This window comes from Molothrus ater, chromosome 5 (genome assembly GCF_012460135.2).
Source record: "Molothrus ater isolate BHLD 08-10-18 breed brown headed cowbird chromosome 5, BPBGC_Mater_1.1, whole genome shotgun sequence".
NCBI classification, from domain to species: Eukaryota; Metazoa; Chordata; class Aves; order Passeriformes; family Icteridae; genus Molothrus; species Molothrus ater.
Window position 1 is genome coordinate 19,454,458 of NC_050482.2, and position 25,133 is coordinate 19,479,590.

The 25,133-nt window shown below is 37.3% G+C and overlaps 1 long non-coding RNA gene across 1 annotated transcript in view; it reads right to left on the reverse strand.

Moving 5' to 3' along the window:
* Positions 1-339: 339 nt before the first annotated feature.
* The window catches only part of LOC118698005 (uncharacterized), a 50,754-nt gene continuing 25,960 nt past the window's right edge, over positions 340-25,133 (reverse strand). Inside the window, exons 2-3 of the long non-coding RNA XR_004981825.1 lie at positions 2,547-2,671; positions 340-2,081 (exon numbers count right to left, since the gene is read on the reverse strand). This is a non-coding gene — a long non-coding RNA (uncharacterized LOC118698005). The remainder of the gene's footprint in view (positions 2,082-2,546; positions 2,672-25,133) is intronic.

Sequence of the window (25,133 nt, forward strand, 5' to 3'; positions counted from 1 at the left end):
TACTTGGTTAGAAAATCAATATTAACTTTCAACTGTGATGTAAGATCATGTAGTACAGCTAAGCAAATTAACAGACCTCTGCTGTATTCTAAGCACTGGGGGAAATTGTTGGATTTTTGTTTTGTTTGATTGCTTCTGTTTTTCTTTTTCTTTGGTTTAAACTCAAATCCATCTTCCAACTAGAACATGTCTTTGCTAGTCCGTTCTTCCTGACTCAGTTGTCCTAAAAATAGAATTCCTAGGACGCTCTTTTTTGCTTTGGCATTGACTTGTGCTGATTCACCTCAGCAAAGACAGCCTGGCAGGACTGGTAGAAGGACCTGGAAATTACTTGGCAGCTTAAGGTCCTCTTTAAGTCACACTTGGCTATCAATTGTATGTCTGACTGGTGATACAGGTCTAGACAAGGTTATTATGTGCTGACTTTCCAAATCTGAGGTCTGTGCTCCTTATACTGGATATATTATTGCTTCTTGTTCAATAAAACTAGTCTAGAACTGATTCTTAAACAAATCTTGGTGTTTATGCCATGAAATCTTGCTTTAGGACTCATTTAGGAGAATGACCAAATAATGGAAAATACACCCTCACAATATTATTTGTATTTTTATAAAGTGAGACAGACTAATCACTGCTTTTAAAAAGCTGTGGTTCGTGGTACAGAATTCTGAGACAAACTCAGCATGCCATGCTGAAAGTGTTGAATTTGTATTCACTGTGTAGAGGAATGAGCTGAATCTCTCCTGCTTGGGAGAAAATCTGTCTGGGAAAGTTGGATATAATATCCTTTATGTGACATATTGAAAGAAAATAAATCTAGGCTAACTTCTTGATGATCCTAACATCACTGATGATTTACCTAAAATCTAGACCATGCATGACCAACATATCTGTGTTGCAGTAGTGGTCAGAAAAAAACTTACTTTTTTAAAATTTTCCACAGGCTCTGAACTATCTTTCACTCTAACAGCAGAGTCCAAGACATTATAGCATCTGGTTTTATATTACAATGGAATTTCAGGATAGTTTAACTTCCTAACCCAAAGCACAGTGACCTTTGATTCTTTTCCATTTCAGTACAAAGTAAACTAACTTAAACTGGTAACATCACACCTGTTGGAAGTTGCCAAATTTCTTTTCCAGCTCACAGTCATACAACATACACCTTAGAGGCTGATTTACATCTTCACAGGAGTCGATATTAGAGGGACAATTAGTTGAAAATTTCTAGTTAAAATTCATTTTCTTTGATTTCAAACAGATTAGCTACAGTTAGACCAATGTACTTTTATGGTTGCCTGACTTTGCATATTGCATTTCTATTAATAACATGTATATAATTTGATTTGTAATTGGTCAAATGTGCTTAACAGATATCTCTTTCTCCACATAGCCTTTGCAAATGTCAAGTTATTCAAAACTCAAAACATCTTCTATCCATATAATTCTCCCTTCCAAGGCTTTGAAACAATCAAGCTACCACTGTATTCTAACGAAACCAGTTACGTTAGATGTGAGATTTAAATATTTTGCTGACTTAAGTAGGGCTAATGTAGATAGATTCATATGTTGTGTTTTAAATATGTATCCTTTCTAGCTTAAGGAAACCTATACACTGAATTCACAATGGTGGCATTAAAACCTCCTAGAATTTCCCAAAGAACTTATGAATCCCTTCATATGATTTTTTTTTTTTTTAATATTTGAGCAGAGAAGCCTGAGATCACTGTAAGAAAATCAAATTCCTTTTTCACAAGGAAAAGTGGGGAGGAGTTTATTTGCTGTAATTTGAAATGCAACAAATATTTGCCTAAACAAAGAAATGTATCAACAGGCATCATACTGACTTGAGGTAGCAAAGGGGTTTATGACATCTCATTTATCCATTTGCCAGTGACTCTCCAGTCCTTTGGTTTATTATCTGTCAAGCTCTGCTTTTGATGAGGTTTGGAGACCATAAAATGTACTAGAATAATTTCTGCATGAAGTATTCTGGCAAAGGCAGATGATAGGCAAGTTCCAGTAGGCTGCAGCTTAGGTACTGAAACAAATCTGTGAAGAGCACGTCTGTAAATTCATATCTGTGATGCAAAAGAAAAAGAAAAAAATTAAAGAGTTTTACAAAGCTGGAAATTACTACTGAAAGCTGCAAAAAAAAGAAAAGTGAGGAGACTTTGTAAACATCTGGAAATTATCTTTATCCAGCTACAAAGTGCTCCAGAACAGAGAGTCTACCTGAAGAAGACAAACACATGCACCTCAGTTTAGCATTTCATCAGGCTATGTTTATTTGTTTCATATGCAGTGGTGTGCTCAGATGGAAACATCTTGCATTAAACTCAAGCCCCTGCAGATCTGAGTGTGAGGTTTTGGGAAAAGGTACATTTAAGGTGGCAGGAAAATGGAGCAGACAGACTTAATTATGAAGTCTAGAGCAGCTGGACTGTGACGTCTTGTTTCTGGGAAGAAATCATAAACGGACAACCCGAGGCCAGGAAATTTATTGGACGGGCACAGAAGAGGGAGGGAGGGATGGCTCAGAGTACCTGGCTCAGCAGACTTGGAAGCCGCACAGCAATCTAGTGGATGGTGTGCAGAGGGAGTGTAAACGGGCTCACAAAGCTTCTCTTTCATTTTCCTTCTGGCTTGGCCAAGTTTTATCCCGAGCTCTCTGTTACCAAAAAAAGATTGGCCTAGTTATTCATCATTAAAACTCAGCTGAGTATTGGTTAGATGACTTTGGAAGCTTCAGAGCTCATTATTTCTGAATACTTGGTGGCCTTTCAACATTAATACATTCCATGTTATTAAGAAAAAGAAGAGCTAAATTAGGCTTTTGAGAAAGCATATAAGTCCTTAATATTTCTATGAACATAATGCAATGCAAGTTTTTTCCTATTTCACATGTGGTACTGAACAATAAAGAATAAATTTATTTTAGCAACCAAAATTATCCCCTTCCCTCATCTTCACTTTTTCACTCATTCAAAAATAAAGAAAAATTACTCTAATTTAGTGTTAAAAATTTTCAGACTGATATGGTAGGCAAATATTTTCTTTGTTGGCTGGATGCTTAACAACATATAAAATACATATTAATTATATGTATTAAAAGATGTGTAATATATAATGGATGAATATAAATGTAATATGTTCAAAATAGAAACTTGAAAATTAGCAAAAGGCGAGTAATTTTCAGTCAACAAGATGAATATTCATGATAAGATAAGATTCATAATAAAGTTGAAAAATATTAATCTTAAATATTATGGTGCACAAGCTGAATAATTTTGTGGTTTCTAATGCTCTGCTAGCCTCTATTAGAGTGCTATTTTGCCACTTCTCTGGAGTTAGTGTTTTGTTAATGTTCCTGTGTAGAACTACCTTTTCATTGTTTTTTAGCTCTGCTATAGGATGAAACTTGGCATACTAGGTCTGTTTACAATAGGAAAAAATATATTTTCACTACATTTCATTTAAATATTATATTTTGAAGATATAGAAAAGATATAACAAGATGTGTTTGGGGCTTAAAATTTTTACTTCATCAGAAACAAAATGTTTGGTTTTTAAGAAAAAGATTTCTTAACAATAAAAAAATTATTTCCCCTGGAATACTAAGAGTTGCTGCTGATAGTTTACTTGTTTTTTTAAAATCTCTCCAAAATATTTAATTGTTAATAGTTCTGGCTTTTAAATAGTACTCTTTTTCACACAAATGTCTTCCTACTTGCCTGCTTCTCAAAGTGCAAGCATTAAGAACCATGAATTCAACAGTGTAAGCAGACAAAGCACATGATAGAAACATATTTATTTTCCTGAGTTTTGTTTCATTTTGTGCTTTCCTGTCGGTGAAATAGTTCTTTCCATTGAAGACAGCCCAAAGTCTCTCTCAATTGCTATTTCCTGACTGGTACTCCCCCTTCATTATCTTTGCTTGTTCACAAACAATAAAAAAACAAACTATAAACAAAGAACACTGCTTCACTTGGTGTGAAGCACTGAACAAACATACATAATTTATGCTTTACTTTGCCAGCAGTCACAGAAGAATCAGAATCTCTTGCATTGCTATAGCTAGAAGAGCACAGAGAAAATTCAGTTTTAAACTGGACATTAAAACATGTCAGTGACTTGTTTGTAATTGGTTATGATGACACCACATCATCTTCTTAGAGTGTCTATTATATTTCTGTAAATATACTGCTTGATTGAAGAACTGAGGTAACAAATAGATTTTTTTTTTGGTACAAAATCTCCATCATTCTAAGGGACATTTGACCACAGGATATTTGTTTTAGGTAGTGAGGTCAGATTCACAAGCTGGTTCATGCAATATGGACATATACACACCTACTCCAGTGAAAGAATGATCTTTGTCTCTAGAAAAAATATATTATTTATGTGTCAATTACATTTTTGCTGTTCAAACAAAATTTTACTCTTTACTGCAGGCAATGCAAGCATGTTCTTAATAGTCTTTCACCCAGACACAGTGATTTTGTCTTTCCTCTGTTTCATGACAGTATTGCAAGCTCTGACTTCAAGATTGTCACAAGACATAAATTACTGGTGGGAAATAGAATTCGTACCATTAAAGCTCTTAAGTACTTTGTAAAGGAGCTCCTCCATCAGAGGCTTATTGGGCTGTTTCTGTGACAGTGTGGCTGTTAGCAGCTGCTGTGGATTACTGCTGGCAAGCCCAGAGTCAGGCATGCCTGCCTGGGGTACCCACAGGTGGCAGAAGAGAAACAGCTGTAGGCACATCTGCAGGTCAGCAGAGAGGAGCAATGGTCCATCAGGAGAGGGCCAGGAGGTTGGAGAGCTTTGGAGCTGCCAGGAGTGATTCATTCATGGAGCCTGAAGATTTTAGCTTTGTTCCTGCCATGTAAGCAAGTCAAATGCACTCATAAGGAGAACAGTAGCATCCAGGCCCTGCTTTTGTAAACCTATAAGCACCACTAATATTTTTTATGGGGGCCTTTTGATGCTATTGTTTTAGCAGGCCTGTTGCTCTGATGAAGAAATCTACTGTAGTTGCAATAATTTTGATTTTTATTGATTCATCCAGTACATTTATAGATTTTTCTTCTAGTCCTGCTATCCTAAATTGACTCTGTAATAGGATTTAGTTCACAAAATCATTCAGCTATCACAAATTGTTTGCTTTTGCTCGCTTAAAAATGCCATTGTGCCTTTTTTTTTTTCACAGAAAGACACTTATATTCTGAAGGCACAAGAAGCTCTCACATGGCACATCATGGTTTTGCAAGCAAAATGGGTTATTCTGTCTGGTCACTCTGAGATGGAGTTAGGTCTCCGGCACCAATTCTCACCTTTGAATTTGATTTTGCTGACCAGCTCTGGTTTTTTTTCAAGGCCTTATATTTGAGCTGTGTAAAAAGTTGCCTAATAGACTGGTTTTAATTTAAAAAACCAAACCTTTGTATACTGGCAGTCCTAAACAAAAATTAGAATTATAAATTTTATTGAATTGGTGGGTTACTGAGATTTTTAAATACAATGAAGCATTGTATTTAAGCATTGTATTTGCATTTCAAGCAGGTTTTTTATTTTTTAAACTCATACTCCTATATCTCTGAATAATACATATTGATTCAAGTCAAGAATATGCCACAAATATTCCTAATATATTCCTCATTCTAATAAAATCCTATTGTATTACACAAAGTTGTCAGGCATTCACATTACAGCTAATGTTGTTATTTCTATACAAAGTTACAGCTGTTCATCACAAAAATTTCCTTCCTCTAGATCATTAGTTCTCCTCTATTATAAATGCTAATTATATGAAATATAATAAAGAGTCTTTCAATCTCCATTTTTTCTTGGAATAATACCCAGTTTGTTTTCTAATTCACAACAATTAGGTAAAATCACACCCTCCTCATTCAGGGCAAAATAACTGCAACATCAAGATTTTAACAACCAATTTAGAACACATTAAAATTAATATGGTGGAACTCACTTTGATGAGTAACCACTGCAATGTAATATCTAATGAACCAGAATGTCAATGCAGACTTGAAATTTGAATAGTTGTTTTACTTGCCTTTTCCCAAAAGGAAAACAAAAACATTTCTAAAGCAAATATTCTTCGAGTACCATCACTGAAAACTCAGACTAATGTGTTACTGCAGAAATGGTTGTATTAAAAGGCATAGGCAGTGAGAAAAAAACCCTTTCAATTTAAGAAAAAAACATTAATGCAAACATTTTATGGTGAATTACGTTGATGTTTTGCCATTACTTCAAATCTGTAATACACTGAAAAAATCCCTAGTTTACAGAGAAATTTGTGCTTCTTTCCTTCTTTGTGTTTGTGCATCTGTAGAACTTTAAAATATAGTAGAAATGGGAACTAACAAGCTTCTTAAAATGCAATTCTATCATGCTTCAGCTTCCCTTACCTACAAATTCAGAAGATTCAGCTAAAAAGCTGACAGAACATCTGTGGTTTTTTCCTCCACAAGGATGTCACCAGCACAGGAGAATCTGAAAGTAACATCTGGATCCATCTTGCTAGTTAATGGATTTTTTCCTTGAGGAATAATCTGAGCATGATAGAAGAGCAAAGGTTCACTCTATCCTGCAGAATGTCCATTATCAGGGAACTAGCATTAGGGGAGAAGAGTAATTGGCAAACTAAGCACATTCAATATGGGATTTATTCAGAATACAGATCTTACCTGCTATTTCAGTGTTACTGCTTAAGGTAAATAGCATAGCATTTGTAAATGCTGAATCTTTTCACATTTGATGTATGATATAAACCAGGATTTTGGTAATACTGCATTCTTTCATTTTGAGCCTACTATGTTTAACAAGGTTTTCTAATGAGACTGCAATTCTCCAGAATGTCTGTCACTGAGGCTTCTGGGCAACATATCTGCCCTCATACATTATGCAAAGCTCAGCAGAAGATTTGCCTATGGTTTTGATAGGCAAAATTTAAGAAAATTAAAATAACAAAACCAAACTTATTCTTTTTTTAAACAGCTTTAGAAGTGGGCTATATTTTAAATGGGAAGTTATTCCATAATGTATGTGGGAGCCTTGTAGAAGGTCTTTCATTTATCCTTTTTTTCTAAATCCAAGTGTATCTGTGAACTCTCTCCTGGACACAGGTTTCTGTTTGTCACAGCAGAGAACTAAATGGCAGTAGAGGTTGGCTTACATGCTTAGATGATCATTTCCAGACTGCATGTGAGTGACAGCAATAAGGGATCTCTTTTCAATTAAATGTGCACACTATTTAAGGGTTTGCCATTGTTCGGTTTGTTAATCAGCCATTTGTCTTTGAATTTCCTTCTTTCTCAGTTTTAGAGCTGTGCTATGTTTTGCAAGAGTAAGGAGACATTCATAATTACTTGAACTGATCTTCATTTTCCTCTTAGTACATTAGAGACTGAAGAAAAGGTTACTAGTATATACGCTCCATTCCTTGGCAGAAGTTCTGCGCCTGAGCACCATTAGTGTCACAGAGATCCATTTGATTCCTCACAAAGGAACTATACAGGTCTAAGAATTCATAGGATTTGAGTAATGATGCATGGCAATCTAAAGCCAAGCTTTTCATTTGGGAGGATTTCCTCTTTGGTTGCTTTAGTTCACATTGGTGATTCTAATGACTGATTAGAACCCCGATTCTAAGGATTGTGGTAAATTCAAGTGAAAATGTCCATAAATCTTTGGCTCAGCCAAAGTCACTATTTAATGTCACTATTTAATATAAAAGTTTGTAAGTCATATTGCTTTTAAAGAACAGAAAAGTCTTTCTTTAAATATTCTATTCATTTGTTGAAAAATTGGACATATACTCTCCCTAGAAATTAAATAAATAAAAACACTCTTACTGCTCTATTCTGCAACATCATTAAAAAACCCAAACATCTTTCAAAGCATCTGGTAAACATAATTTTGTGTTTTCAATATATTTTTTGTAGAAGAATTCCAAAGAAATGTGAATCTTCAAAAGGCTCTCTGGTCTCAAATAATGCTACTGGAAACAATTTTCCATCCATTACAAGTAACAGGCAGTAAAAATCCACAAACAAAGAACTCCTTAAATTTAAAATAACATTTTAACAAAGATTTTGCTTTTTCAGGCTGTAAAAGGAAAACTCTTTAAGGTTTTTTTAATGTTTTTACTAAACTCTGAGGACATAAAAATGACATAAATAAATGAAGTAGCAATAATCAAAACCAAAGACACAAGATAAAAATGACATATTAATTTTAGGTGTACACCTAATTTATGGGTCTTCATGAAATCAAATCAGACACCCCTACAATGAAACATAACATGAGGAATAATCATGAAGGTTTTCAGCCTATTTCTTTTAGCTCTGTAACTTCCCTGAAAGTTAAAAATCAAACAGTCTAGAGCACAGGGGCAAGATATTTCCAAATAGCACAGCAAATGTGTTTGTAAATAGTGCAGTGTCACTGTATGAAATGGGTTTTTTGATTTGTTTGGATTTTTTTACAAGAATAACTTTCTAAGTCTTCACTACTTCTCATTTTGCTATGGCAAATGTAGAACAGGTCCTTCTTTCCCCATTTTTTATATGTTTAAGGTGACATTTTACACAAAAGAGGAAACTTTAACATAATAGATATCTGTACCTAGTTCCTAGAGGATCATAAAATGGTTCATACTTGAAATTTAACACCAGTAAATTTGTTTCATAATATCTCAAATGCATCTGTGAAAAAAATATTTAATTAAAATTAGTATTTACTGACCTTTTGACAGAGAAAACCATCAATAGATATTAACAATAGGAATCATATGGGGTTGCAGAGCTCTAAGAAATTGTGTTATCTTGCCTCAATCCTCACTGAATTAATTAACTTATCTGTGTTGTGACCACCACAGGTCAAAAGTAGAAAAAGAAACCCTTTGTGCTTGTTAGGGCAAACTGAATGTGACGGTTTAGGGTCAAGTAAAACTCACAAAGTACCAAGGACTCTTGGGCTTTATGCATAAAATCTACCAGTTGTTTACCATATATACTCTGTGTACGCTGATTCTACATGTCTCCTCAAAGATAAACTGCTGAGTAGGAATAATCATCTAACAAATCAAAATGTCAGCAAAGTCTAAAAAAATATTTTTTAAAATTCTTTTTCTCATGGAGTTATTTCACTGTGTTATGAAAAGAATATTGCACATTCTGTTAAAACACCCCAAAACAAAACAACACAAAAGCCCGCTGCCACAAGAAAACTAGTGTTTTTCAAATAACTCTAGAGGATTATGTTGCTAACCCTTGTGGGTTTGAAATAATCTGACCTAAGAGTTCAAGCTTTTGCTCTAATCTAACAATAAAGGAAAAGTCATACATTTATGATTTTGTAATGCACGGTGTGCTCCAATGCTGCTTTTGTATTTTATGTGGATGCTCTGCAAATCCATCTGTCCCTCCATAGCTGTAGTCTGGCACTAGCCAAATTATCTCTGAAAAGACTGTAAATTCCATCCTGCAGCTGCAAGCACAAAGTAGTCATTTTTCGTGACTACTGTCAGGAAAAATGAAAAATGTTCACATTTTATGGTCTTAATTTCTGCATTAAGTAGTTCTTACCTTTCATTTTTCTGGTCTGAAGAATGGAAGTGATTGTCTATCATTTTAAACCTTCAAGATCTAGATATCTGAGGGAAAACTATATATTGAAATTGCATGTCTTTCCTTTATATGCAGGTACAGATATTGACACACTTTTTAATTGGTTTTTTTTGGTTTTTTGGTTTTTGTTTAGGTTTTTTTTGCTTTGTAGCATAGATTGGCTATGTTAATTTGGTGGTGGGAAACTCCTTTCCATGAGGAGGGTGGATATCATCACCACAAAAAGACAAATATAAAGATTAGGTTATTCAAATTTTTTTATGTTATACAAGGTGAAAGCAAAATTTCAAAACATTTACTGCTCATCCACAGTAACTAATTAGACTAATTAGAGTTCCTTTCAGGCTGGGAGTTTCCTGTCAGGCTGGGAAATTGCTATTTCTGTTCAAAATACTTAGTTTTTCCATATGCAGATGGAAGAATTTTCAGCCGCCCGTACAATCTTTTTAATCATATATATGCACCTGAGTACAGCAGACTCCATAGCTTATTTAATGGAAAACTCTTTCAGAATAATGGGAACTCCACATCCCTGAACATAATCCATAACAGCAAGGGGAAGATGCTGAGCTATGCCTCCAGCACTTGGGTGATCTTTCTAAGGTCTGAAGCACAACATGACTGACACACAGAGCTGTGCCCTAACAGTGCCTCCCACGTCTGTAAAACAAGAAGTGAAAGGCAGTCAAAGCACCTCAAAGTGTTTAAGGATTTCATTCAGTTGTCTACAGGGAGGTGTCTGTCGGCATCTGAAAAGTCTTGCAGTCCTGGAAACACCCAGGTGGAGTTGACCATTGAGATGCAGGGTTTACGGCTTATCTGTGCCATAAAGGACAGGCATTGGGAGAACAAAGAGGATATCTTAGGGCAAATTAAATGGCATTAGATGCCTCTCCCTAGGCAACTGAATCACACCAGGCTAATAACCTGAAAACCTTTGGAGAAAATGTAAGTCACCTATCCCAATTCTTCACAACTGATTAAGGTATTACATTAGCTCGAATTTTTGAGCTGGAGTTACTATGTTCAGAGAAAATTTCTCAGTCATCTGCACTGACTGTACACTGATTGCATGGCAGAGCAGATTTTGAGTGCTACCTGGATCCTGTGTGGAGGAAATTAAGACAAATGATACACTCATGGAGTGCAGCCCAATGCAACCCAGCTGCTAATGAGAATCCAGTCTGTGGAATCAGAGTAGAGCTTAGCCTAAGCAAGAAATCCTGAAACACATATGACCAGATGTTGGGACCACTACTTGTTTCCCTGTGCAGATACAATTTTTTTGAAATATACTGTTTGCTAAAGTAGATATAATCAATATATAACCTGTTTTCAGTGACTATGTAGCAACACTATAACTCCTTCGTACCAGCTGAAGCAGTTTGTTTCTGTCAAAGAGATGCAAGCACTTCCAGGAGAAGAGAGGCTCTCCACCTCAGCTACTGAAACCATCCTGCTGGCAGTCAGTACCAAAGAGCCCTGAGCAGAATAATAAATAAATAGGTTCTTAATAAATAAAACAACAAACATGGGAATCCGGATGCTACCACAGTTCATATACTGGACTGTATATATGCTCATCTACAACACTCCTAGAGAGTGTCCATTTCCTCTCAAGGTCCCCATGCTCTACAAATTGTCCAGGCTTCTGAGTATGAGTTATCTGACTGCTGTCCAGCCATCATTTCTCATTTCTATTCTCCAACAATCAGTAGATGCAGAGGGGTCTTTGAAATTAACTAAAGCATTATTAAGAAACCTTCAAAAGTACTGAATCTGATTTGACCTCAAATACACTAACAGAGATAAGCTGTGACGATTGCATAATCTAATTTTGACCATATTCTGTAGTATGTGGCCTAATCAAGGACATTCTTGAAAATACAGGCAGCAAGTACATGATAAAACATTTTTCTCAAAGTAATTAGGCAGACTACAAACAATGTTGTACTTCAAACTGTATAACATTAAAGGTATAGTAGAGATAGGGATAATATTTCTGTGCATCCTTAAGCACCTAAATTTAGGCATTTAGAAAAACTGTTGGAAAGTCTTAGAGACTTAAGCAAACCTGAAATCAACTCTGACTATACTGACTTGAATGTGATACTGTGTGATACTTTGTAGATTATAAATTTTTGATCTGGCCCAGGAGATTACTACCATGAGATTTTTTTACTAGACCTTGTCAATATTTTTTTAGAAACGCTTATTGTGAAGACGTTTCCCTATTTGATAGATTTCTGTGTCATTTTTATCAGTTTTGCTAAAAAGCCACAAACAGCAATGAATGTAACAGGCAAAAAATAAGAAAGCTTTGAGAGCTAAAGAAATAAGTGTAGTTCATGGGTATTCTGAGAAATGCCTTCAGTGCATGTTAGTCTTGAACCGTATTAGTGTCAATGACAGCCTGCCACTGCCTTTATGCAGGGCACTGGTATTGCATATAGAAAAATATGATAATTTTACACAGATTCAGCTGTGGTTTGGAAGAATGAGGTGATTATGTCTGTAACCTTTGAACCCTCGTATCCAAAGCACAAAGGATAATTTCATTGACATGTGTAATTGCTCTCTTCAACTCCCCTAATGTCTTTTTCATCCCAGACTCCAGTGCCATGCTGTTCTTTTGCATCTCTGCTGTGAGAGAGGCTCAAATGGCAGGCTGTGAATGATTAAACTCTGAATAGAGCTGCATCTACTTGGAAAGGTTTACAGCTGCTGTTTGATCCAGCCCCAAAACTTACATTTGTGTGACACTGCATTTGCTCATCAAATTAAATTCGCTTATAAAAAAAATCATTATTGTGTTATGAATGCCACATTTCAAATTATTTCAAACCACAGATGTCACTGTTCTAAATGTATGTATAAGTCTTAATGACATATTAAAGTAATGAGAAATTGCATGCAACTCAGGAACTTCCTTTTTTTCCCCATCCAAAAGTTCATTACATTTTTCAAGGGTCTGGCACACAATTTTACAAAACATTGCATGAATATATTGCAATATTGATACAAATTCAATGTTTGGACACTCTTGTTTTGTTCTCTACAGATCCTTTCCAAAATACACTATTCATTGATTTTGAATAAATTATTATATATCTCAACCCTTAGAAACTGAAGGAATAAAATATTTAGATTCCCCAAAATGCTGATACTTCTAATTTCTGTCCAAACACCTCTGAGAGATATTATAACTTTTTGACATTTAGGATGAAATAAAACTGAGGAGATAAACGGCTAAGATATGCAAGTGAAACCAAAGTATCAATCTTCACCTATGACTAGAACTGAAATTATGAGGGTTTTTAAGGAAACATTATAAAATGTGTGAGCACAGCACCCCTGATTTCCACTCTGCAGGAAACAGAATCTGTTAAATGTTTATCACCCACTTCTGCTTGCCTTGTTTTGGGAAGGTTTCAGAACCTCAGTGTGACCTTGGGGAAGTGTGTAAGTAGCTGAGATATTGCACACACATCTAAAGCTGTGCTGAGAACATGTTCCATTTGTAAAGCCACACAGTGAAAGGCCCAGAGAAACTTTCCTTCAGAGACCTGACACAGACATCACTAAAAGTTCCTAGAACAAAACAGGTCCCATTAATCTCTTGAGGATGCATTAAACTAGCATAAACCAGATCAACTTTGGCTGCTGCAAGCTACATGAAGCTGCAGCTGTTGTTTTTTTAGCACTTTTTTTTTTTTCACTTTTCTCACTCATGCTTCCCTGGGTGTGCACTGGGTGCTGGAGCCCAGGCGCTGCCATGGGGCTCTGTGAAGAGGGGCCAGGGCTCACCCAGCCAAACACACCAGCTCCACATGGATCCAGTATCAGAGCAGACCTACAGTAGGACATGACTGAGGTCCCCAGCCAAGATGACAGCATTGGTGAGAAAGTGTACTTAAGAAAGGGTAAAAAAATACTGCATGGAAGTTTTGAAAGAGGAGTGAGGAAAAAAGTGTGATCAACAGACCTGCAGACTTGCAGGTGAGAGAAGGAGGTGGAGGAGTCAAGATGGACCTGGGAAGCAGGAGGTGTTTTCATTTTTTATTTTGTTTATCACTATGCAAATCTGGTTTAATTGCAATAAATTAAATTTATTTTCCCCAAGTTGAGCCTGTTGTGGTCATGGTAAGTGAACTCCCTGTGCTTATTCCACCCCATGAGCTTTTTGATCCTATTTCCTCCCCTGTCCTCTTAATGAGGAGGGTAAGAGCATGGCTGAGGGGGGCAGCTGGCAGCCAGGCAAGGTCAGCCCACACAATGTACATTGAACCACAAATTAAGCCCTAGACCTTGCAACTGTCTTCCCAACAATTTTATCATAATTCGGCTTTCCTAATTAGAGGGTAAACATTGTTTAGTTATAGCAACCTGTTAGGGATGGATTCCAGCAAACAAAAACAGAAGTACAGACACTGGCAATGGTTATTCTCAGGGATGGTCTGCCTCATGCTGACTGATGAAGGCAAATCTTAAAACCTCAGGGGGAAGTCTCTGTGTTACACTTTCCATAACTCTGTTCTATTCTTAGATATCTACAATTGGTTATGATTTATTCTTTTTTTTTTTTTTCTGGAAAAAAGGGGAAATGTAAATAAATTTAAAAGGTAAACAGGGTGTTAAGTATTGTGTTGTGCTAGCAGTGTCATATTACAAAAACAGGTATTCTCATGCTACTCTACCTGTCAGTAAATCCCTCAATCCATTGCCACTGATTATAAATAGTTGAAAACTCTCAACATTTCAAAAATGTAAATTTCAACACTATAGTTCCTATTTATGTCTAATGGAAATGAAAGAAAGTTACCTGAGTGGATACCAAAAAAATCCCTCCCATCTCCAACAGGAAAGCTAGTTTACTACTGGTCTTCTAAAGCCTAAATCTAAAATATTTAGGAAGAGGGAGAATTGTATGGCAGGATTTTAGCATAAAAATTTACCTTAGAATTATTTTATGAGTGGTGAAAACTTGTATTGCCTTTAGCTATACTGTGCCAATTTTTCAGAGAATAAAAGATTTAAGGGAAAGAAAATAAAAAATGTGGAGCAGCTGCAAACATTGATTCATTTGTCTATCAACAGATGTCTATAATTTTGTATATTTTACAATGCTCTCAAAATGTCTTCATTCAGAAAAACATCTACAGATATATATGTGTATAACATATATGCTGGACCATCGTTCCATGGGCTACATTGAACACCTGGTCCTGAAGAGTGCCTATTGCACTATTGATTAGTGTCCTGAAGCAGTCTCATAAATTGCTGAATATAGACAAGAAACCAAATTGCACTTTAGCTTGCACAAAAACAACTCAATGACTCTAAATCAGCATTGAACTAATTTGCCTTGCTCATGATGTATGTGTTTGAGAATGCCTTTTAGTCTCACTGCTTTGAAACAAAATGTATCAAAATAGCATTATGAATATATCAGCTCATTCTAACAATTTATTGACTACTCTATCTGGTTTTATTTAAAAATAAAACCCAAAACAATTAAAAAAAAAAAAAAAACAACAAAGCAAACCAAATCAAACAAACAAAAAATCCTATGGAAAAATCTCTGCACCATTCAGGCTGCAGTGCTTGGAACCATAGATAAATACAATTTGTGGTTTTGATGTGTTTTTCTGCTGGGTTTAGAAGTCCTGCATGCCAGCCTACATTGCTCATATCACACCAGCTAGGTTAGGCATCTGCTCAGGTATAGAAGTTATGGTGGAAAATTGTCTCAGGCCCAGTTTGGCTAAGAACTTTGTTCTTTATGACAGACAGGAGTGCTTTTGGAGGAAGACAAGGGAGCTCTGTGAGTGATAGAGATATCTTAATATTTCACAGAGGAGCTCCAAAGCTGTTGAAGATTTTCAAACATCTGCAAGATTCATCTATGTTTTAAGGAACTTTCTTTACTGTCAGTTCAGGAGCCACTCTGATTTACAGTCACTCCATCCAAGACTTCACCTGTGTGTCCAAAGCCCCTTTATGGTGGGAGGCTCCAGTGCCTAAATGGGTCTCACCTGAGCCCCTACACAACCCATCCTCACACAGTCAGACGAGAGTTCCCTCCAGGTTCAAGCCCAGGTTTCCCACAGCACAGTCTCAGAGTCACTCATTTGGTTCTCATTTGGTGCTGCAGCATAACTCGAGCTGGTGCCTCCAGGGAGGAAACCAAGCAAAGCGATTTTATACCCTTACAGTCTGTGCACACACTCTTCATGTGCCCTGCATTAGCCTTTTGGTCCAAGTGTTGATTTTGGTCTGGGCTCTTCTCATTTCCACTTGGATCCTGCAGGGTCTCTGGTGACCAGCCCCCAGTCTGGCCAGTGATGCAGCTCTGCTTGCCCTTTGTTAGGCCAAAAGTCAGTGCCCATCCACAGCTGATTTCAGGGGCTTCAGCCATTTCTCACCACCCAGGGCACAAGCGCAGCTTGGATATCTAGCTACCTGAACTGGGGGTATTCCTCAACACAACAAAAGGTACATGGTTATAATGAACACATGTACAAATAAGATAGCTGTCTGAAGTCCTTTCGTGCCATCTGTCAGTTTAACCATGTAATTTATCACTTCTTGTGAGATACCTAAAACAGTCAAGTCAGGCCCTACAAGTACGTCCTTTACCCCATGGACGGTGAGAAAAGCTTAAAATCTCCAACTTGGATATTGTCCTCAAGCACAGGAATTGGTTCTTTACTGAAACACCAAATACATTAAGCCATCCCATGGAGCATTTGTCTTGTTCCAAAAAGGCATGGACCTCCTGTACATCCTGTGTCTAATCTCCAAACCCCATGTAGATGTCTCTTATATCCTAGGATATTTCAAAAGTCACTAGCCAGTTACATGACAAACTCAATGGTCTTTAGTTGTGCTCAGCCAAATAATTCTCTTTGCTTTAGATTTCCTCATTGACTCATAGACTTCCTCTGACAGTAATTACAGACTAAAACCAGATACCCAGCTCACAGGCTGACACTCACCTATAGATGCATGCAGTTCAGTGTTAGCCTGCACACTAACCAGGGTATTCTCATTTTGGGCTCGACCTAGCTACCTGAACATAAGCAGCCAACGCCATTTGAGATAAAGGCTGTCCAAGACAGCCTCATTGCTCTGACACTGTGATGTGGGACTCAGGAAAAATCCATGCCCTACTCAGGTGGTAGATAGAGATGTGGTAGAACATCCTATGACACAGTAAATAGCATTAGATGCCTATCTTTTAGGAAATCAAGGTAGTATTCATTTGTTTAAACATAAGGTTCCAGCTCCATGTTAGTGTGAGGTCTCCCATCTGGCTTTCATCCAATGATTCAGAGGCTGCAAATCACCCATAAGATCTGAACAAAATGCAGCATCTGCACATTATTATACACGTGTGTTTTGTATGTCCTACAACATCATTCTTAAGTGACTTCTTAATTTCCCCCTTTTGCATATAAAAACAAATATAGGTGAGTTAATGGTGAAAATTTCAATAAATATATAAGCAATTGCAAGTCCCTATTATTTTTAGTGTCATCTCAGGTTATTTTTTTCCTTCTTAAACCTACATTCTATTTCATCTTAATAAAATATAAAATTGTGCAAAAAAATTTAAACTTTACATATAGGAAGCATATCTAATGCGACTGCTGTAGGATTGTAATGATTACAGTTTCCATTTTTATCCTTCATTTTTGGACATACTAATATGAGTCTAGATGTGCTGACACACTTGCCTACAGTAAGATATTATTTTCTCCAGAATAGCTTGCAAATGCCCCTATTTTGAGAATTTTTAAGGACAACTGTATTGAAGGAGAAAACCAATAATTTTATTTATGCAATTAACTGGATAAGGCTGTTGCCATCACAGCAAATCAGCATTGCAAATCTCAGTTTTCATCAGGTCAGCAAATTGATCTTGGCTTGGGTCTTTTAATTCCTGTTGATGGAATGCTTTAAAGCTATTCAACTAAACACCAGGGTCATCCTGATCTCAAATTATGTGGTTATTTCCAAAGTACAAGCTGTTTCAAGGGAAGCCTAGCCTGTTTATTTACTGATGCATGTCCAGATGTGCTTTTCAGACTTTAAAGAACTGAATCAGAAGCAATTCACAAAAGTTCAACATAAATAATTTATCTAGTTCTTACACACTTTTAAGAGAAGAAGGGACTCTATATGTTAGCATATTGCCAATGCAATAGAAAACATTGCTAACTGGAACATGTGTCATAATCTTTTGGTCACTGGGTTTGTCATGCTTGCACAATAGGTGCTTCATTATTCAAAGCATTACAGATTGTCAAAATTCACTGAGGAGGCCAGAAAACCTGGATGCCTGTTGATTTGTGAGTGCCTCCAGTAATTTTCTTTCCCTGCTACTGCAGGCTTTGGAGAAAGTCTAACATTTCAATACAGATGAAAATGCTCCAAACATTGACTGCTCTGTTGTGAGATGACACATTTAGAAGATGTCTTATTTCTTTTGTGAGCTCATATACTGAACATGTAAATATTGATGCATCCAAATTCACAGTTTGGGACGGGCCCTAAGGCTCCACATACTCAAGCACTCCCTTGTTAATGCAGCACACAAGGCTAAGCAAGAAGGCAGGACAGGGGAGCCAAAATCTGATTAGTTTCACCTAGTATTATGCAATGTCTGCATGAAACTGTAAGGCACTGTTCAAGGAGGAAGAGATTGTCTGAGAAGGTAGCATGTGTCATGCTGTACTGCTAGAATCTTTCAGGGAGCACAGACCAGCACCAAATCCTGGCCACATGTTCAGGAAAAATGAATGGGGCAGGTACTGAAATAAGCAGCTAGCGTGAAGAAGGGAATGGAGAACATTTCCCCTGAGACAGGTATCTAAGAATCTGCTTTATCCAGTCTAACAAAGTAAAAACTGAAAGTAACATCACTGATATCTATAAATGCACCAAGCAGGTAAATGCCTGGGAGGAACAAAAATCACTTAAGTTTAAGAACTAAATCGGCACAAAAACAGAACACAAAAACCATTAATAAATTTACGCTACAAATTAGAGATTTCTAACAATTAAAGCACAGATGCTCAGCATTAACAGTCTTTTAATAAGAGCTTTATCATCTTTTCAAGTAGAACCTGATAAACTTACATACCCTAACAAATTCATGATGTGCCCAAGTAGAGATTAATGAACCAAAAATTTGACAACTAGCTATAGCTCTTTTTCTGACCATCCTCAGAAAAGGATAATTATGGGATTATTCAGATTATAAAGAACCTCAGGAGATCCAACACCTAGCTGCATCTTGAAGACCCTTAAAGAGGAAAAGAGACTGCATCATCTCTCTGAGTAACTTCTTCCAGTGTTTGACCATACTTCCAATGTTTGACCATACTCTTGAGAAAAACGTTTCTCCTTACATCCACCTGGATCTCCCTTATTTCAACTTATGTGTCATCCTCTCACTATATAATTTTGGGCAGGCTTCATTAGCTGACTCTGTTTCAGCAGAGAAGTTGGAGTATATAATTGATGTATGTCTCTTCCAATTTTAATGATTTTTCAGAGTCTGATTCTATACAGTTCTGGAAAAGCTTGGCTCCACCTTTTTTATGGCCTCCCCATGGTATCTAGTGATGTGGTCCAATTCCCTCAAAGTCATCTGTTTTTCAGGGTAGACAACACCTCTCCCTTAGCCTCTCTTCACAGGGCAAGTGCTCTAGCTCTGAGCCATCAGAGTGGCCATGAGCTGAACTGACTCCAGATATTGATGACTTATGCTGGGGGGACTAAAACTGATGAGAGCTAAGCAGAGGGGCTAACCCCTCCTTTTTATGTACTGTTTTTGATCCCCTTAATGCAGTCCAAGAGACTGTAGTGCCAGGTGTCATGGTTTGACACTGGCACGATGCCAGTGCTTCCATGAGAATACCTTCTTTCTGGTTTCTGCTGTGAGATGTGACCAGGAATAAGCAAAGCAGGCTCTTACTTAGAAATAAAGAAGAATTTATTAACTAAACTACAAGGAAAAAAAAAAACCACACAAGGAAAATAAAAACTTCACAAATACATCTCCTCCTTCCCACCAAATTCCCAATACAATACATCCCCCAAATCATCGACTCTCGGTCCGGCACCACCCTTCAGAATACTCAATCCTCAGTTCATCAAGAGGAGAAGGAGTCCTTCTTGTGCCAATGGTGACCTCTTCCTTTCATGTCCAGCGCTTTCACCACTGAACACGGACCAGAGCTGCTTCTAGGGTCAACTTTTAAGGATGCTTCGTCCCACTCCAAAAAGGCACAGTCTCAACTTTGGGACATCTGTCCCCCTCATATTTTTCACCCTCTGGGGCTGAAGGGTACCTACACTGAACTTTCTTGGTCCTGAGGCATTGCCTCCCCCTAGAATGCAGTCCCTGTATCACAAGGAAACATGGCTCTGTCCATGGCTACACAAAAAGAGTCCAGCATAAGCTACTCCATCATCTCTTCCACCTGAGCTCTTCTCTATTTCTCTCGTGGCCCATTTCCTCTTATCTCATCTCTATCTCTCTTCTCATTCAGCTCCAGGAGGATTAGCATTTGTAAGGTTTCCATCATCCAAGAAAAGGGTTAAAAATCTGAGGCTCTGTCTGTCCAGAACTCCCATGGCTGCCCTGCCGGGCACCTTCTTGCACCCCCCCCTTCTCCTTCTCGGCCGGCCACTATTGAATTTCAAGGTGGCACAAGCACAGGCACAGGCTCTCTCTCTGTCTCTCCTGGGGTGGGAGGTGGCTGCCCGATGCCTCTCAGTGCTCCTCCACCCTTCCATCCTGCAGGGGCCTTCCCCTCCCTTCTGTCCAGGGCCCGGCCTACCTCACCCTGCCCCATGGCTGCCCCTGGGCCTACCTCACCCGGCCCCATGGCTGCCCCTGGGCCTACCTCACCTGGCCCCATGGCTGCCCCTGCCCCGCCCAGCCCGCAGCCGGGCAGGGCAGCTCTGAACCTTTCCCTGACCGGAACCCAAGAGAGCCTCCCAGGGCAGAGCCCTGCTTTAGCCCCGTGCTCTCAGAGGCGGACCCAATGTACCAATGGCCACATTCAATGCCAATATTAAAATCTGAGCACCCATTGGCCTGACCACAGCATCCCAGAAAACATATTTCCTGTCAAACCACCACACCAGGGCACTGCTGGCTCATGCTGGCCTCGCTGTCCAGCAGACCCTGAGTTCCCTTTCCACAGAGCTGCTCCCCAGCTCTCTGTCCTTAGCCTGTATCATCTTTCTCCCCGGGGGCAGGAATTTGTATGTGTCCTCTATGAATTTCATAAGATTCCTGTTAGTCCATTTCTCCAGCCTATCTAGATCCCTTGGAGAGTGCCCCTGCACTTGAGCATCTTGGTTGGTCCTCCAGAGTTTGGTGTCATCTACAGATTAATAAAAGTGCACACTGATGCTTTCTCCAGGTCATTGATAAAGACTACAGCGGACTCTTGAGATCCCCCACTTGTTACCACTAACCATTAACCACTGTCCCATGAACCCAATCATGAAGAGAGTTTTTTACACATATGGTTGTCCGCACATCAACACTTTAACTGAACTCAGTATAATGTCCTGACTTGTTTTATGGCTTTCCCTTCCTAGTCCTCATTTCAATTCTCTTGTTCCACTCTGATAATTTGTAGCTTCTTGAGATTTCTAAGAAATACTTTAAATAATGATGAGTCTAGGGATTAGAGCTAATTCCAATTTCAGAGCTGAAGTGGAAAGATAACTTTACTGCTAAGGTAATTTGCTTGAGTAAGAAAGAGTCCCAAGGTATGAGCTTCTCTCACCTCATACTGGGTGTTTAAGGAGCAGCCAGGCATCCCGGACTCCTGTGATAATCAATAGAATGAAATAGGTTTCACTAGAGAATGGTAAGTTTGATCTGTGTCAGACTTAGGAAGAAATTAATCATTGGCTCTCTACCCTTATTTTTCTCCATGAACCAGAAAGTGAATTCTTTAAATGCCTGAATTAGGACAGATTAATCTACTTTCCCATTTCTTGTATAACCCAGATATTCCTGATAGATGATCCCAATAGTCTATCCCTTGCTCATGATCTAGATGTGCACATTATGTGTATAAAAGGCCCAGGCCATGGTAGAGAGCAATAATTTAATTGCAATAAATAGAATTTAAACTTTGAAATTTTATAAAATTGTTGTTAATTGGAATAAACAAAATTTAAAGCTTGAAATTTTATAAATTGGTTGTAACAGTTAAGATGCAGAAGTGGGGATACAAATAAAGTGAACCATATTCATAACTGTTCTATATTTATCTGCCTGCTATAATGACAAGTTACCAACACACTCTTTTTCCCTAGTGCATATGGTATGTTCATCTGAAGTTTCCACAGAGTAATTAAGATACTCGGTTTCATTATTAATTTTTATAAATATCCTTGTTAGCAATTCTTTGATCAAAATAAATGCTTGTCCTTCCTGAGGTCTCCTAGATGACACTTGTTTAGATTAATTGCTTATTTTGTTAAGAAGGATTTACCAGCTAAGAAATGCAGTAGAAAAAAGTTGCTGACTTCATTAAAATCTTCTGCAATGTTTATGTAACAGGGAGAATGGTATCAATATTACTGTCATATAAAGATCAGTGTTATCTATACATTGATTTCTGAACTCACAACCTTCTGTGGAAACTGTTGGAAACTGCTGAGATTTTTGTTTACATCTTGAACTTTGCTAAAAACTTATTCTCTCTCGATGGTTTCTCCTAGGATTTCCACATTTTTTTGGAGTGTTTCATTCGTATGTTGCTTTGATTTTGGTTTCAGCCAGAAGTAAAGCTAGTGTTACCTTACAGAATTAAGTCTATTACCTTTCCATGAACAAAACTCAAGATACATAAACATAACTTCTGTACATGTAGGCCAATTTTTTCAGTGTACAGGGGCACAATATCAAAACATTAGCATACCAGACCTAATATCTATTTGAATACTACTTTGTAGATTAAATATGTTATATTGCATAGAGCTTTTGATAAAACATTTGAGTAGACGTATATTGCACATCTGTCTAACGGAGTGGAAATCGAGAATGAAGAACCTGCCAGCACAAAGCAATTTCCAGGCACTGGTAGTAGCCATGGGGAATATATCTGAGGCACATCTTGCAAAGAGAAAGCTGTTTATCTCTCTTTATCAATGCTGCCCCAGAATAACCACTTTTCTTCAAGGAGAATCTCAATATATAACAGAAAAATGACACAAATCTAATCTTCAGTACTTTCTGGGTTATTTCTTCCTACTGAACTGGCAAGGCTCAACTTGAACATGCATATTTTTCTGACTATGAGAACAAAATGCTTCAGCTGTGATACCAAAAGCACAGTGGAAGAGAGTCTATTACCATTACAGATTATACCACATGAAGTCTTGAGGGAGCCATATGAACTTCATATCAACCCTTTTTAATATCTCACAGCATTCCTATTTGAGTTACCATTTTTTTAATGACAACATTTGTGCATGCAGCGAAACATACTCAGAAAAGTAGTTTTGGAGGCCATAGCTACCTCTTGTGCTCATTAACTTGGTAATTCAACCAGAAGGAAACAGCACAAATTTCCAATATTTTTACTTCAGAATATGTTACAAAATATGGGAAAAAAAATTCTACAGAAAATAAGGCTAGACCTAATTATTATAATATTATTAATCAGTGGTAATAATGTCATTTTAGAGACTGTCATGGAAGATCATAAGCTAAACAAAAATTTACATTAAGACTTTTTTGTAGTTCTCATGTCCTCATTACAGCTAAACTCTGGAGGCTCTTTCCTATCCTTTTGGGCAACTAAACATGTCAAACTCTGTTCCATATTTTTGACTTGATTTCTCTGTCACTGATGCATGCAATCTTACCATGGGCACAGCCATCCATGAAGCAGCTATCAAAAACATTCTTACAGCCATCTGTTTAAACTGCACATCTGATGCAAATTCTTCACAACTTCTCTGCTGCATTGAAGAAACGGTACTTATTTCCACTTTTTGTAACGTCACCTCTTGTTGCTACTACTCATTTATTTTGTGGGATCCGAAATCTTTTTTTTTTTGTTTGAGCTTTCTTCCATAATCCCTGTAAGCCTCCAAAACAATGCTGTTTTGTTTTCTATCTTTCATACTCTCTGTAACTGCAATATATATATATAAAAAAACAATAGCTGCTAAACTCCAAGTGTGCCAAGGACAAGACCGGATCACTGTTTTTTCTGCTTCTCTGTTAACCTATATTTCCATTTTTCTGTTATAGGTAATAGGCTGTAAAGGTAGGGACTCTGAAAGTGCTATAGAGAACACTTATCTGCTCTCTATTTCTGCACTGACAAACACCATAGGGTCATAATGGGCCTGGGGTTCTGAACAGTTTCATGATTGTAAAAATTATAGCCACCAACACTATTAGGAATCAAATGCAAAGCAGTATCAGTTTAGGTAGCTTTAAATCTAAAAACAAACAAATCAGGGGATAGGAAAAGAGTCCCTAATCTATCCCTTCTGATTTTGTTTTCCTAAAATCTAGGAGAATTTTGTCTATCTAGCAAAATTTTGCCTCTCAGACAAAATACCAATACAATACAATACAATATTTTCATATCATAAAAAGGATTGTGAGAGTTATTTGTTTTGGATTGTTTACAAACATAAGTTTCTATGTGTTCTTGAAAGATTAAAGGGGAAAACTCCAGAGCATTGCCAGGATACCAAAAAATAAGAATAAGCAGAGAAAGTAGTGAAGAACAATTTCTGACTGCATTGGAGAGGTGTGTCTAATTGCCACACAACAGGATAAAAGTGCTTCCCTTCTACACATTTTTTGAGATTATAGACTGTAATATTTATTGCAGCCTTTTTTTACACTCCAGATTGCAGGCCTCCAGAAATAGTCATTCAACAAGGAATATTATTAAACATTTAATTTTTTTTCTTTTTCACTTCCACAATAACATTCTTCCCACAGAGGGAATTCTCTTTCTTCTCTGATACAGTGTGGTTAATCATTATTTACTTTCCTTTTCAGAGCTGCAGACTCATTATAAAAATGTCAGTAGCTAGCACTTCTAACTGAAAGCCACTTATAGGCATTAGATCTATGAACTCTGAACTCCTGTGCACTCTTACCATTGTTAATCTACAAAGAAACTGTCTTATGGTGATGGTAAGTATATCCACAAAGCTTCTTTGTGCCACTACAGAACCCACTTTATACATAATTATATGTTATGAGAGACAGAAAACATGAAATGTTTGTAGAGAACAGGGCATCCAATATTTGCAAATTCTAAAAGAGCAAGTGATAAAATTTCACCCAGTAAACTCTGGGCTTAAATGCCAATAATAATAAGTGCTTCTTCCTGTAGTTAATAAAGAATGACAGAAAGAATAAACGAAACCAATATATAAGTGAAAGAAAGGAGAATTGTCAGCATG